Raw genomic sequence first — 12524 nt, 5'->3', positions numbered from 1 at the left:
GGCCTTGACTCCCTCAGCAGGATCTTATTCTTCTCTGTGTTCCCGGTGCTAAGGTATGCAGCAGAAACTTCTCCTCCCTGGCGGAGCTTAAGATCTAGTAGAGAAAGTAAATCATCACTCAGTCAATTATACTATTCAGGGCTGGAGAGATGGCTCAGCGGTTAAGAGCACTGACTGTTCTTCCAGAGGTCCTGAGTTCAAGTCCCAGCAACCACATGGTGGCTCACAACCACCTGTAATGAGATCTGATGCTCTGAAGACAGCTACAGTGTATTCATTAAATAAATAAATACATACATACATACATACATACATACATACATACATACATACATACACTATTCAACCGAGATGTGCTACAAAGGTAATTACCAAATGCGACAGGTGCTGGCAAGAGGAGACAGTATCTCACAGTCTAGGAGACCTCTTTGCAGGGCTGGCATTTAAACTGAAAGCAAAGGTGGAGTGGGAACCAGCCAAGCCATGAATTGCCAAGGCAATCATCCCAGGTAGTCTCTGAGCCTGAAGGGGGAGATGCTTATGGTGGCCCACATGGGACAGAAGCCATTTATCTGCCTTTCCTCACCCCTGGGCAGCACCTCACCAGGCACTTTGGATGCTTACTGCAATCCTGTGAGCAGGTATGTCAGTGCTGATTGTTTCCATTCCTCCGATGGAGAAACTGAGTCCTGAAGAAGGTAAATCAATTTCCCATCTCCCATGGTTATTCATGTTTGGACCAAGACTCTTCATGCTGGCTCTGGGATGGTAAGAGAAAATACTGAGGGGTGCCTTCATACCCTGGCTGAGGCTTCTGTCTTCTCTCCTACAGACCTAGGTCCCAGCACACCTGACCCTGGGGAATGGTCTGAAGGCCAAGAATTCTCCTTAGAGACATTAAAGCTCTCACTGGTTTCCAAGGAGTTTGCTACAACATATCTCTCTCTCTCTCTCTCTCTCTCTCTCTCTCTCTCTCTCTCTCTCTCTCTCTCGTGTGTGTGTGTGTGTGTGTGTGTTTGTGTTGTATGCATTTGTGTTCATGTGTGTGCACACGGGTATGTACAAATACATATGCATATGTGTACATACATGCACGTGAGGGTACTCATGATATCTGGTATCTTAATCACTCCCCACCTTACTTTTTGAGCTAGGATCTTTCACTGAACTTGGAACTGGATTAGACTGGCTGGCTAGAAAATTCCAGGGATCCTCCCGCCTCCCCAACCCCCCCAGCACCAGGAGTGCAGGTGCAAGCCCCACTGCCAAACCTGGCTTTTAAAAGATGATTTGTGTATATGGGTATTTTGACTGCACATATGTCTGTGCAACATATGTGAGCCTGGTGCCCATGAAGTCCAGTCCCCTGGGACTGTAGTTACAGTTGTCAGCTGCTAAGTGGGTGCTAGGAATCAAACCCAAGTCCTCTCAAAAAGCAGCCAGTGCTCTTAACCAGTGAGCCATCTCTCCAGCTTGAGCTGCTCTTTTCCCCTCATGAGTGCTGAGGCTATGAACTCAGGCTTATACATCAAGCACTTTACTGATCCCTCTCCCAGCCTCCCACCCCTGTTCTTCCTTTGCATATCATCTGGCCTCTCTCTCTTCCAATCGGACACCAATCCACATCCAGTATTGCCCTTCCTTTACTGGATTTTGAACAGGCTCGGGTGTCCAACAGTTGACATTTGAAGATTCCTAGCTGTAAGAAACCATGCGTTGAAGGTCCCACTAATAAATGATATTTGTATATATAATAGAGCATATATATGTACAACACACACACACACACACACACACACACACACACACACACACACACGGTTCTTGTGCACCAAAGCCACAGCACACCTATAATGAATGTGTATTGACAGAAAATCCTCTAGCTGCTGCTGTTCTGTAAGAGAAGAGTGCTGGCAGTTCCTGGGCTCTGGAGTTTGCCCTTGGTGCCCCGGACACCTTGGATACCTGGACACCTGGACACCTCAAATACTTAATTCCCAAGTGGATAAGAGGGAAGCTCATCTCCTTGCTGCATATGTGGAAACAGGCCTCTGAGAGAAAGCAGCCCACACTCAAACTGCAAAAAAATCAAAAACAAAAAACAATCCAATCAAATCTCAAACCCAGGTCTATCTACCCAGGGTCCCAATCTCAGCTCTTTTTTTTTTAATTAATTTATTTATTTTATATATATGCATACACTGTCGCTGTCTTCAGACACACCAGAGGAGGGCATCGGATCCCGTTACAGATGGTTGTGAGCCACCATGTGGTTGCTGAGAATTGAACTCAGGACCTCTGGAAGAGCAGTCGGTGCTCTTAACCACTGAGCCATCTCTCCAGCCCATCCAATCTCAGCTCTTACCTCACACTCTTGGACAGACATTATGGTCAAGTGCAGGTCAAGCAGGCAAACTCCCCCCACCCCCAGGCCATCCTGTGCACAGGATAGGATTTCCCCAAGGCCACACCTCTGCAGCTGTCTCCTGACTGATTGCCTAGTTTTGGCTAGGGAAGCCCAGAAAACAAAAGAATGCCCTTGTTGGCTCACTGAAGACATTTTAAGTAGAACATCTGTCCCTCTGGTGCAGGGAAGGTCAGAGGGATCAACCTACTGCCAGCATCTGGGATGCCTTTGTCTTATGTTGTCAGGACCAGGAGTTGGGTCGGACCGTGGGAGGGCAAGCAGACAGCGTCTCTCGAGCTAGAGCCAGCCAGCCATGATGGAATAAAAGGAAAGGTCCTCATGTCCCCTCAGGCATGGCAACCAGCCTCAGAGCCCACACCAGAGAGTAATCTAGCCACCTCCTCCAGGAGGCACAGTGCCTACCTAACTTCGTGAATAAGCCTCCATCTGACTGAACTCTGTCTGACCTTGGCAAAGGGACTTGTGAAGGAAATGCAACACCTCCCTCCTTGGCCCACGGCCTTCAGGAAGGTCTCACTTCAAGAAGTCCCCCGTTGCCAGCTCTGAGAATCTGGAGAAAGGAGGCAGAGGGGAAGAGGCAGTGCTTCTCCTTTCTCAGCAAAGGTGAGCCTATTTATAGTGACCTCTTCCTCCTGAACCACCTGTCCTTAAACTCCACAATCCTTAGTTTCCCCAAAGCTCACCCAGCAGGGCCAGGGCCAGAGGAAGGAGGCAGGATGGGAGAGACTGCAAGGGGCTAGAGCCAACTGGAGCTGAGGAGGCTGAGAGGTTTCCTCCCTGACCTCGCCTGTGTGTCCTTCCTGCTTCCCCTTCCTCTGGCCTTCTCCTCAGTGAATCACACACTGTAAATGTGAACTTTACAGAGTTCTTTTACATGTGGAGTCTAACTCCATGGTCTGACTCTGAGAGGGATGAATTGCTATTCCGACTTTGCGAGGCCACGCGCTGAACCGAGAGGAAGATGACAAACAGCATAGGTTTTATGAAGACAAGATAGGAAGCCAGACTTAACGACCCATGCCTGCCGTCCCAGCACTCAGAAGGAAGATTTAGAGTTCAAAGCCAGCATGCCTTTAATCCTGGCACGGTACAGGGGGAGGCAGGTGGATTTCTATGAGTTTAAAGCCAGCTTCATCTAATAGCAAGTTCCAGGCCAGCCAAAGCTGACATAATGAAACTCAGTTACAGAGAGGGAGGGACAGAGACACAGAGACAGAGAAAGAGGAGCTCAAGGTCATCTTTGGCTACAGAGTGAGTTTAAGGCCAGCCTGGGCTATGTAAACAGCTGTCTCAAAAAACAACAACAACAAAGCACGCACACACACACACACACACACACACACACACACACACACACACACACACACATCAAAAAGGCAGATGGCTGTGGGGAAGCTACCATTTCTCGGAAGTTCCTGCACCTGGAGCTGTGTGGCTCAATGCCCCCAGCTCCCATCCCCCATCCTCCAAAGCACTTCCTTGTTGCTGTTTAACCGTTGGGGAGGGGATCGAACCCAGGACAAGGATTCCACCAAGTGAAACACATCCCCAATCCTCCAACATGCTTTAAGAGGAAATACTGAGGGATGCATCCCTCAGGCTGGAAAATGGGGTGCACTGTGAGGGCCCACATCCTCAGGGAGCACCATGAGGAATCTCATCTCAGGAGAACCCTGTGGCTCAAGGACACCCTGTCCCCAACCACCTACTGCCACAAGCCTATGTCTGTGTCGTCTCCTAGCCAGGAGGCAGGCAGACAGATGCAAGTGGCCTGGCTAGACCCTGCCCTCTCCCGTCTGCATCCTCTGGGCTGCTCCGTCTTCCTGCCCCCACCCCTCCAGCACACCAGCTCTCTCAAGGTCAACTCCAGCCCGGCTAGCAGACTCCATGTCTCCGGCAGCTCCCAGGCTCCTCTTGATGTCATGCAGCTTGAGGACTTTCTCTATGGAAGGAGGGTGCCTGTGTGTCCCCCAGGTTTGCTCCCTCCCTCCATCAAAGCTGAGGACCGGCCAGGCTACCACAAAAATACCCACCTCAGACCTCTTCCTCAGCCTTCATCCTTGTGCAGTCTGGGCAGCCCTTCCAGCCTCCATCTGGCTTTGCTCAGGCCTTTCTTCATCTCTAGCCTCATGTTGAAGAGGAAACAACCCACACCCCCCTCCTGCTCCTGACAACCCCAGAAGCAATTCCTGAACGGCACACCTTGTGGGTTAAAACACGTAGTCCTGGAAGAGGGGTCCTGCAGCCTACACCAGGCTTGGAGCCTGGCACACACAGAAGCATCTATGACTCTCTTGGAAATTTCGTGTCCCAGGTACAAGCGATGAGGAAAATAAGCCTCTGTGTTTAGGGGAGTTCAGGGCCAGGGAGCCATGGGGTGAGTAGAGAAGAGAAAGGGCATCAGAGATGAATGAAGCCCTTAGCTGTGGATGGTCCAGAAAAAGACCCACCTCTGTGCTGAAGATGTTCTGCAAAAACTGGAAAAGGGTTAAGTGGCTGCCCAGATGTTTTAAGCCAAAGCACCCTAATGAGGGAAATTCTGGACTCAAGTCTCCCGGGATCAGCTGTGTACTTGGGATGAAATTGCATTGCCAGTTTCAATGCTAAGTGTTTGAAAAGGTGAGTCTAAAAACAGGGTCCTTCTCGATGTCACCAAACCAGGACATCATCCTGCAGAGATAAGAGAGAAAGAAGCAGGCAGAATTCAGTGTTCTAAAAACCCCAACAGGCTTGCAGCCTTCGCCTCTATGTCCAACCAGTCTTTACCTATTACAGGCCGGGGTCTCCACTGAGTGTTGTTAGTCAGGGCCTCAGGCCAGGCTGCAGAGGGCTGCCCAGCCTGTGCTTGTGAGTCACTGTGTGAGCCAGAGCTCACCTTTTACATTTTATCTCCAGGGGAGTCCCATGAGGTGGGCATCACCTCACTTTATAGAACTCAATGCCTTTCCCAAGGTTACAGCACAGTAAGAGACAGCGTGTCAGCAAAGCCCTCCCTCCGGGCCTCCTGGATTGGAACTGGGTGTCTGACACACATGCTGAATGTGTCTCGCCTCATACTTCCTGTGGGAACTTGTTCAGAGCACACCTGATAAACAGTACCAGGCCAACTCCACAGCAGAGCACAGAAGGACAGACATGGGACAGAAATCTGACTGCTAATGAGCCCTTCTGCCTGCACCTTCCAAAGGTCCCCAGCTGGATCTCTCCTTGAAGCCTCTCCAATTCAATCTTGCTACCCCAACTCCTTCCCTCCCCATCTATTGTCCCTGATCCCAGCATCCTGGCTCCTCAGCTCCCATTCCTCCTTCCCACTCCCCTAACCCTGACTACAACAGGTTCCTTCCTGGTAAACAGAGCCACAAGGCAGTCCAGTGAGGCTGTTCCAAGGCAGGCTTGTCTCCCTCTGGAGTTTTGCTCACTGAGCTCTCCGATGGGGATGCGAGCTCCTGGACTGCCAGCCTGGTCCACTCTGCCTCTCTGCTGCCCGCCTCCCTTCCTTGTTGCCACAGCAGGAGAGTAGAGGGTACAGCCTCAGATTGGCTGCCTCTTTGTTTTCCTGAGTCCAGGAAGGGCACATTCCTCCCGGCTGGGCTATCAAGAAAAATGTAAGAGGAGGGTTGACTTTTGCCACAATCAAGCCTCTTCGCATCACCCTGAGGTCTGAAGAGTGGATACCAAGAAAAGCCCATGAAGATGCAATAAGGCCAAGGTGTACCTTGCCAGTGTACCCACGGATGCAGTGAGTGCACACGGCCCCACCCCAAGCAGGGTGGGCAGCCTCAGCTCCTGAGTCTCACATTCTGAGAGAGACAACTAGCTTCACATGGATTCAGGTCTCAGTTTTCTGAGCTGCAGAGAAGCCCTTGAGTGTGCAAAGGGCCCAGCCAAAGAGATTTCCACAGATCCAGACCCCGCCTCAGCCTGAAGTGTCTCTAGCTTCCTTCCTTGATTCTCTGAAGAGCTCTTCATTAAGTTCCAAGCACTGGGGGGAGTTCACCATAACAAAGACAGGCAAGGTCTCTTCTCTGTAGGGGAGAAAATAAACACCACCAGATAAAGGGCGTAATTCACTAAGGGAATATTTCAACTGCACAGGAATGTGGGGACGGGTAATCTGCGACTCCATGAGCCCATGGGTGCTACCATTTCTAACATATTAATACCACTAGGGACTGTGAGTGTGAATGGCGGGTAGGAGGCAGTGCCATTAGATGAGGCAGTCAAGGGACATCTTTTTCTGGTAGTAACAACTGAGTGGAGAGACACTGTAGGAAATCAGCAGGCTGCAGGGTGGTGGGAACCGCTCTCCAGCCAGAGGGATCAGTGGGTGCAAAGGCCTGAGAAGAAGAATGCATAACAGATTTGAGGAAAGGAGAGGTCAACTGCGTGGGCAGCCATGGCTGGCTGAGAAGCTGGTCGCGTCTGAGAAGCAACAGAGCAAGAAGTAAGAAGAGCTTGTTGAGTGATACGGTGTGGCAGAGGCTTCTCAAAAGCCCTCCGCTCCTTCCGTTCCCTTAGTCACGCTAGTTAAGTGCAGAGCAGAAGGGGTTGGTATTCACAAACCAGAGGGTGACAGTGACCAGAGCAGGCAACCTTTTAAGAAAGGAAGAATACGTTGCCTCTCTCCCAGGCCTGGGTATGCTAATGGGTAGAAGTGGATAGCCCACAAGGAGAAGATCCCCCAGGGGATGCATAGCTGAAGAAGGGAATGCCTGCAGCTTCCACATCGGGGAGGAGTTTGAGGAAGGGGCAGTAAAGAATATTTTAAAGATGCTTAGAGGGGTTAAATGTGAATAATCTCCCCCTGGTCTTTGTCTTGAGAAGACACCATCAGGGTGGTCCTTGTCCCCAGGCCTTTAGTCTTTGGAAATATGCAACAGGGAGGTTTGCTCTCCAGGGCCACAGCCGCAGGAGAGGCCCTGCCACCATCCCTGACCCATGCTGAACTGCTTTGGGGCTCTCACAGGTCCTTTGTCCCCACTTCCTGCTCCACCCAGGGGCAGAATGGACTCCAGACACTCTGGGTTTCCATGCCCATGTGGATTTCTGCTTTCTGCTTCTTAAGATTCATTTATTCATTATTATATGATGTGTATATGTGCATGTTTGCACACGTTTATGTGCATCACGTGTATGTAAGCACACACAGAGGCCAGAGGACATTGGATCCCCTGGAACTGGAGTTACAGGCAGTTGTAAGACACCTGATGTGGATGCTATGAACTGAATTTGCATCTTCTGAAAGAACAGGAAGGGGTCTTAACACCTGAGTGGGCAGAGAGACCGGCTACTGATCCTCAGAGCAAGCTGGAGAAGTGTCCCCAAAGTCCAAAGTGTGTGACAGACAAAGTACTAGGCACAAACAACCTAAGGGAGGGGAGATTTATCAAAGTTTTCATCTAAGGTCAGCTGCATCCATTGCCTGAAGGGGGACAGAATGGGAGTGGCCATGTGTGGAGGAGGCTGCTCACCACATGGCAGCCAGGAAGCAGAGGGGGGTGGTGGGGGGAGGGGAGAAAGAGAGAGAGAGAGACAGAGAGACAGAGAGAGACAGAGAGACAGAGAGAGACAGAGAGACAGAGAGAGAGAGACAGAGGGAGACAAAGACAGAGACACAGAAAGAGACAGAGAGAGGATGGGAGGGGGAGAATGAAAAAGAGAATGAGAGAGAAAGAGACAGACACAGAGAGAGAGAGACAGAGAGACAGAGGGAGACAGAGACATAGAAAGAGACAGAGAGAGGATGGGAGGGGGAGAATGAAAAAGAGAATGAGAGAGAAAGAGACAGACACACAGAGAGAGAGACAGAGAGACAGAGGGAGACAGAGACATAGAAAGAGACAGAGAGAGGATGGGAGGGGGAGAATGAAAAAGAGAATGAGAGAGAAAGAGACAGACACACAGAGAGAGAGACAGAGAGACAGAGGGAGACAGAGACATAGAAAGAGACAGAGAGAGGATGGGAGGGGGAGAATGAAAAAGAGAATGAGAGAGAGACAGAGACACAGAGAGAGAATGAGAGATAATGAAAGAGAGAGAGAGAGAATGAGAGACAGACAGACAGACAAAATGAGAGAAATTATGTTATGGTCAGGGCCAAGATATGCTCTTCAAAGATCATCCAGTGACATATTCCTCCAAGCAGACCTTCCATAGTGCCACCACCTCCTAACTGTCTATCCTAACTATAACAATCTTCTTGGAGGATTAAACCAGTGATTAGGTCAGAACCATCCCAATCTAACTGTCTCTGGAAACGCCCTTACAGGCATGCCCTGACCTATGCCTCCCTCATCTTGCAATCCAGTTAAGGCGGCAGGCAAGAGTAAACATAACCATGTTGCTGGGAGTATTCATAACTCAGTGGCCAAGCGCTAGCCTAGCGAAGGCTGTGGCCCTGGGTTCTGTCTCCAGCACTAAAGACTAGGGAAGAGAGGGGAAGAGATTAGTCATGACTTCTCAGAGTTGAAACCTGTGTGGCTCAGGTCCAGCTCCCTCAAAGGGACATCCATTGAGGTCAGAGACTCTCAGCCATCTCCAGAAACTTCTATACAGGTGTCAGAACAAGGCACAGGAAAGTAAAGGAAGGGACAAGCGCCCACACAAACACCTCCCCCGGGAAGAGGGCTGTGGGCGGCGCCATGGATGAAGTAGCCTCGAAATACAGAACCCCTTTCCCACCCGGTGACTGTGGCACTTGGGGAGCCAAGGTTCCAATCCCTCTGATCCTTCTCACCCTGCAGCTCCAGAGCAAGAGCAGTCCCCTGCCCTGTGGCGCCCCTGCGGTCCCCTCTCCTCCCCTCCAGCCTGGAGATCAGTTTTAACAGGCAGCCTGCTTTCTCATGCGCAATAAATGCCTCCCAGCAGAGCCTGCTGCGCGCCTTTCCCAGTAATCAGCATACAGAACAAGCAGGCGATTTCCCTCGCTCTCCTCCGCACCCCACCTCGCCTCCCCATCTCTCGCCTCTCTTTTTGCTTTTCCCCCTCCCTTACTCCGCCTTCCCTCTCCCCACCAATCAGAGGCACTGCCACCTCCTGGGAAGCTGGAAAGGTTTATCATCAGACCAAGGTTGTCATTAGGAAAACGGTTTATTTTCTTCAGTTTGAGAGGGTACTGACCGGAAGACTGAGAAAGGTGCTCCTGCTCCCCGCTCCACGACTGGACCCCAGAGCCTGAATCTGGTGCTATCTTCTAGCTCTTCCCAAGCTGCCCCTCTGACCCACCTGACTGGGCCTTATCTCTGAATACTGGTTTTTCCAACCTGTCCACTCCAAATCCTTTCCTCATCTTCCTCCTTTTACATTCAGTACTTTGGAGCCATTCTGTGCTGGGAATCCTGGGGCTGGGGATATGAGACACAAGGGGAGGGATGTGCCACAGAGGCATGAATAAACCATTAAGATACAATGTGGTAACTGAGGCGACAGAGGCTCTCACAGCCGCCTAGCAGCAGCACCCAGGGGAGCAGCTAGTCCGCGTAGGCGGAGAGATGAGGGATGGCATCCTGAAGGAAAGAGAACCCAGGGCACAGGGCTCTGAAACAGGATCACTCCTGACCCAGCGCCGTGCAACCAAGTGGCATGAGCACCAAAGGAGCACAGCAGGGTGGGGGGTACAGCCAGAGCCAGGCTGGGGGTGTGGGGATATGGCTAGGGGCGGGTGTAATACAGGACAAAGACTCTGGTGAGCGTCATGAGGCTGGCATCTGGTCAGGTGTATTTGGGAAATTCTGGAAAGTAGATTTAAAGAGAAATCGTAACTACAGTCGACTGTTGAAGTGGCTAGGAGGCCTACCGTGTAGCGCAGAACCATGGCAGCGAGGTTAGGCTACACAAGGATTAGCAAGCTCCCCAAGAACCACTAAGGTTTCACAGAGATGGTGTTCTTTGGCAGCAAAGTCAGCTGACTTCAGGGAAGGATGGTGTCAAAGGGAGAAACACTCTGTGGGAAGAGCACATGTCCCCAGACAGGCCGGGAGATTCCACAGGGGTTTGTGAGCAGAAGAGAAACCATGCAGGCGAGAACAGCTGGAGAACCCAGCCACCAGCTAGGGAGGAAGAGGGTGGTGGCAGCCTCAGAACAGACCTTTGCAGACTGCCACTTGCTGTGGGAGAGGTGTTGCTCCTGCGTAGTCTGGGCTCGCTGCTGCCCTCCCACCTAGTTGCCCCATTCACTCACCTCTTGGGTCTTCCTAAGGATGAACCAGTCTTTGTTCTGTCACCCATCAGAATCATAAGGCCCACTCCACAGAGAGCCCACTGGGTGGGACTGGCCATCAGCTCTTTCTGACTGGGCTCTAACCAATAGAAGAGACAGAACCTTCAAGCTCAGATAACTCCAGATTTTATGTAGAGCATGCATGAAAACCTCACACACACACACACACACACACACACACACACACACACACACACACACACACACATGCAGGCACGCACATGCCCACGCACACACGTGCACACACAGGTAACATCAACATAGGAACGGGCTCCATAACAAATGGGTGCAGGAATGCATGCTAAAGGGACACCAGCTAGGAGAGACGCCTAGGGTGGAAAGGCAGGGACACTTTCTGTGGTTCCTGAACCCCGAGACCAACTGGGATGTGACATCCATAATTCATAGCCATCAATCCTAGAGGGCCTCAGGCTTTGACCCCTTTGGAAAGCACTCTTCGCTCTGACAGCTGAGCCCTCCTCTTTGGAGGCCCAGGGCAGGAGGTTTGCTCTGCGAGATGGACTCCGGCACCCTGTAACCAGATGATGAATGCGGAGGCAAGCGCGATGGGCAGCACAGGCCAGCAGGGAGGACCAGGGAGAGAAATATGGCAGCGGAACAACCTAGAAACAAGAGAGACTAGGGGGTGGGGTGAGGGAGGGAGGCTGGATCCTGCTCTCTGCCACCTTTATTTCCACGTCCCTCTCTTCAGCCAGGTCCTCTATTCTGTGACACAGAATGGTGGGGTACCGGTGAAAGGAACAGGAGAAAGATCGAGGGTCAGCAGGGTCGCCTCTCTGCCTCTTTGGAGCCATGGATTTGGAAGGCTCTCAGGCTCTCCTGAGGAGTCGGTCATTCACAGGCAGCTCTGTCTAGTGTCCCAGTGCCTCAGAAACAGCCCAGCTCCCAGCTTCAGGCTTCCATCCAACCTAGCATTCTCAGGCAGCACCGGCAGACACTGGGTCAGCAGCTAGCAGAGGAAAGGCCTGTCTCCTGGAATCCTGCCCTTTCCTGACCCCACCCCCAAGGGCTCAAGGTAGAGAAGAACTGCAGCCAGCGTCTCTGGGAGTCAGAACCTGCAATTTCAGCCCACTGCCAGGCACAGGCGTGTAGGTGTGATGGGCAAGGCTTCAGCCAGCCTGCAAGTTCCGTTTGTCCGTTCTTTCCGTGTGCCCACAGGACATCAGGGAAGCTGACAGGTTAACATTGGCCTCCCCCTCACTCCTGTCAGCTGCTGGGAGCACAGTAGTGAAGGAGCAGAAAGCCATAGGAGCTCTACTTACAAATCAGCTAACAGGATGGAATGCTTGGTCCTCTGGTGTTATTGGTCTCTCCTGCCCAGCAAATGTGGTGGGAGGAGGGTAATTTGCATGCTTAATTGGCCAGCCTCTCTGAAAGTGAACTTGGGGCAGTTAAGATTACAGAGCCCTCAGCCCTCAGCCCCTCCTTCTGTGCCTCCTGTAATTGTAAGCATGGGGCTTACATTAGTGGATCAAATGAGGACCCCGTCCCGGGAGTTTAGAATCTGGAGCAATAGTAGCAGACGGCACTGTTAACAGAGACACAGTCTGAGTAGAATAGGGCTGGAAGAATTGGTAGAGAAGACAGCAAGCACCCAGGCCAGATGACCCAGGCAGGGCTGCTCCTGGCAGATGGCTGCTTAGTATAAGATTCTGCAGAGCAGGGAGGAGCCTTGCTCTGCCCACTGCACATCTGTAGAAAGGATAAGAAGATGCCCACAGTCAGTGTGCTTCTGAAGGTGAGAAGCTGGAAGGTGGCTTCTATGAGGGTCTAACCTTGTCTCTCTCTTCTTCCTTCACAGGTGAGTCTCACTTACCTAACACCTGCTGACCTTTGACCAGCTCCCCTGCCAGACAC

The sequence above is a fragment of the Rattus norvegicus genome, chromosome 13, assembly GCF_021556685.1.
Source record: "Rattus norvegicus strain SHRSP/BbbUtx chromosome 13, alternate assembly SHRSP_T2T, whole genome shotgun sequence".
NCBI classification, from domain to species: domain Eukaryota; kingdom Metazoa; phylum Chordata; class Mammalia; order Rodentia; family Muridae; genus Rattus; species Rattus norvegicus.
Note: the sequence above shows the minus strand (reverse complement) of the source record.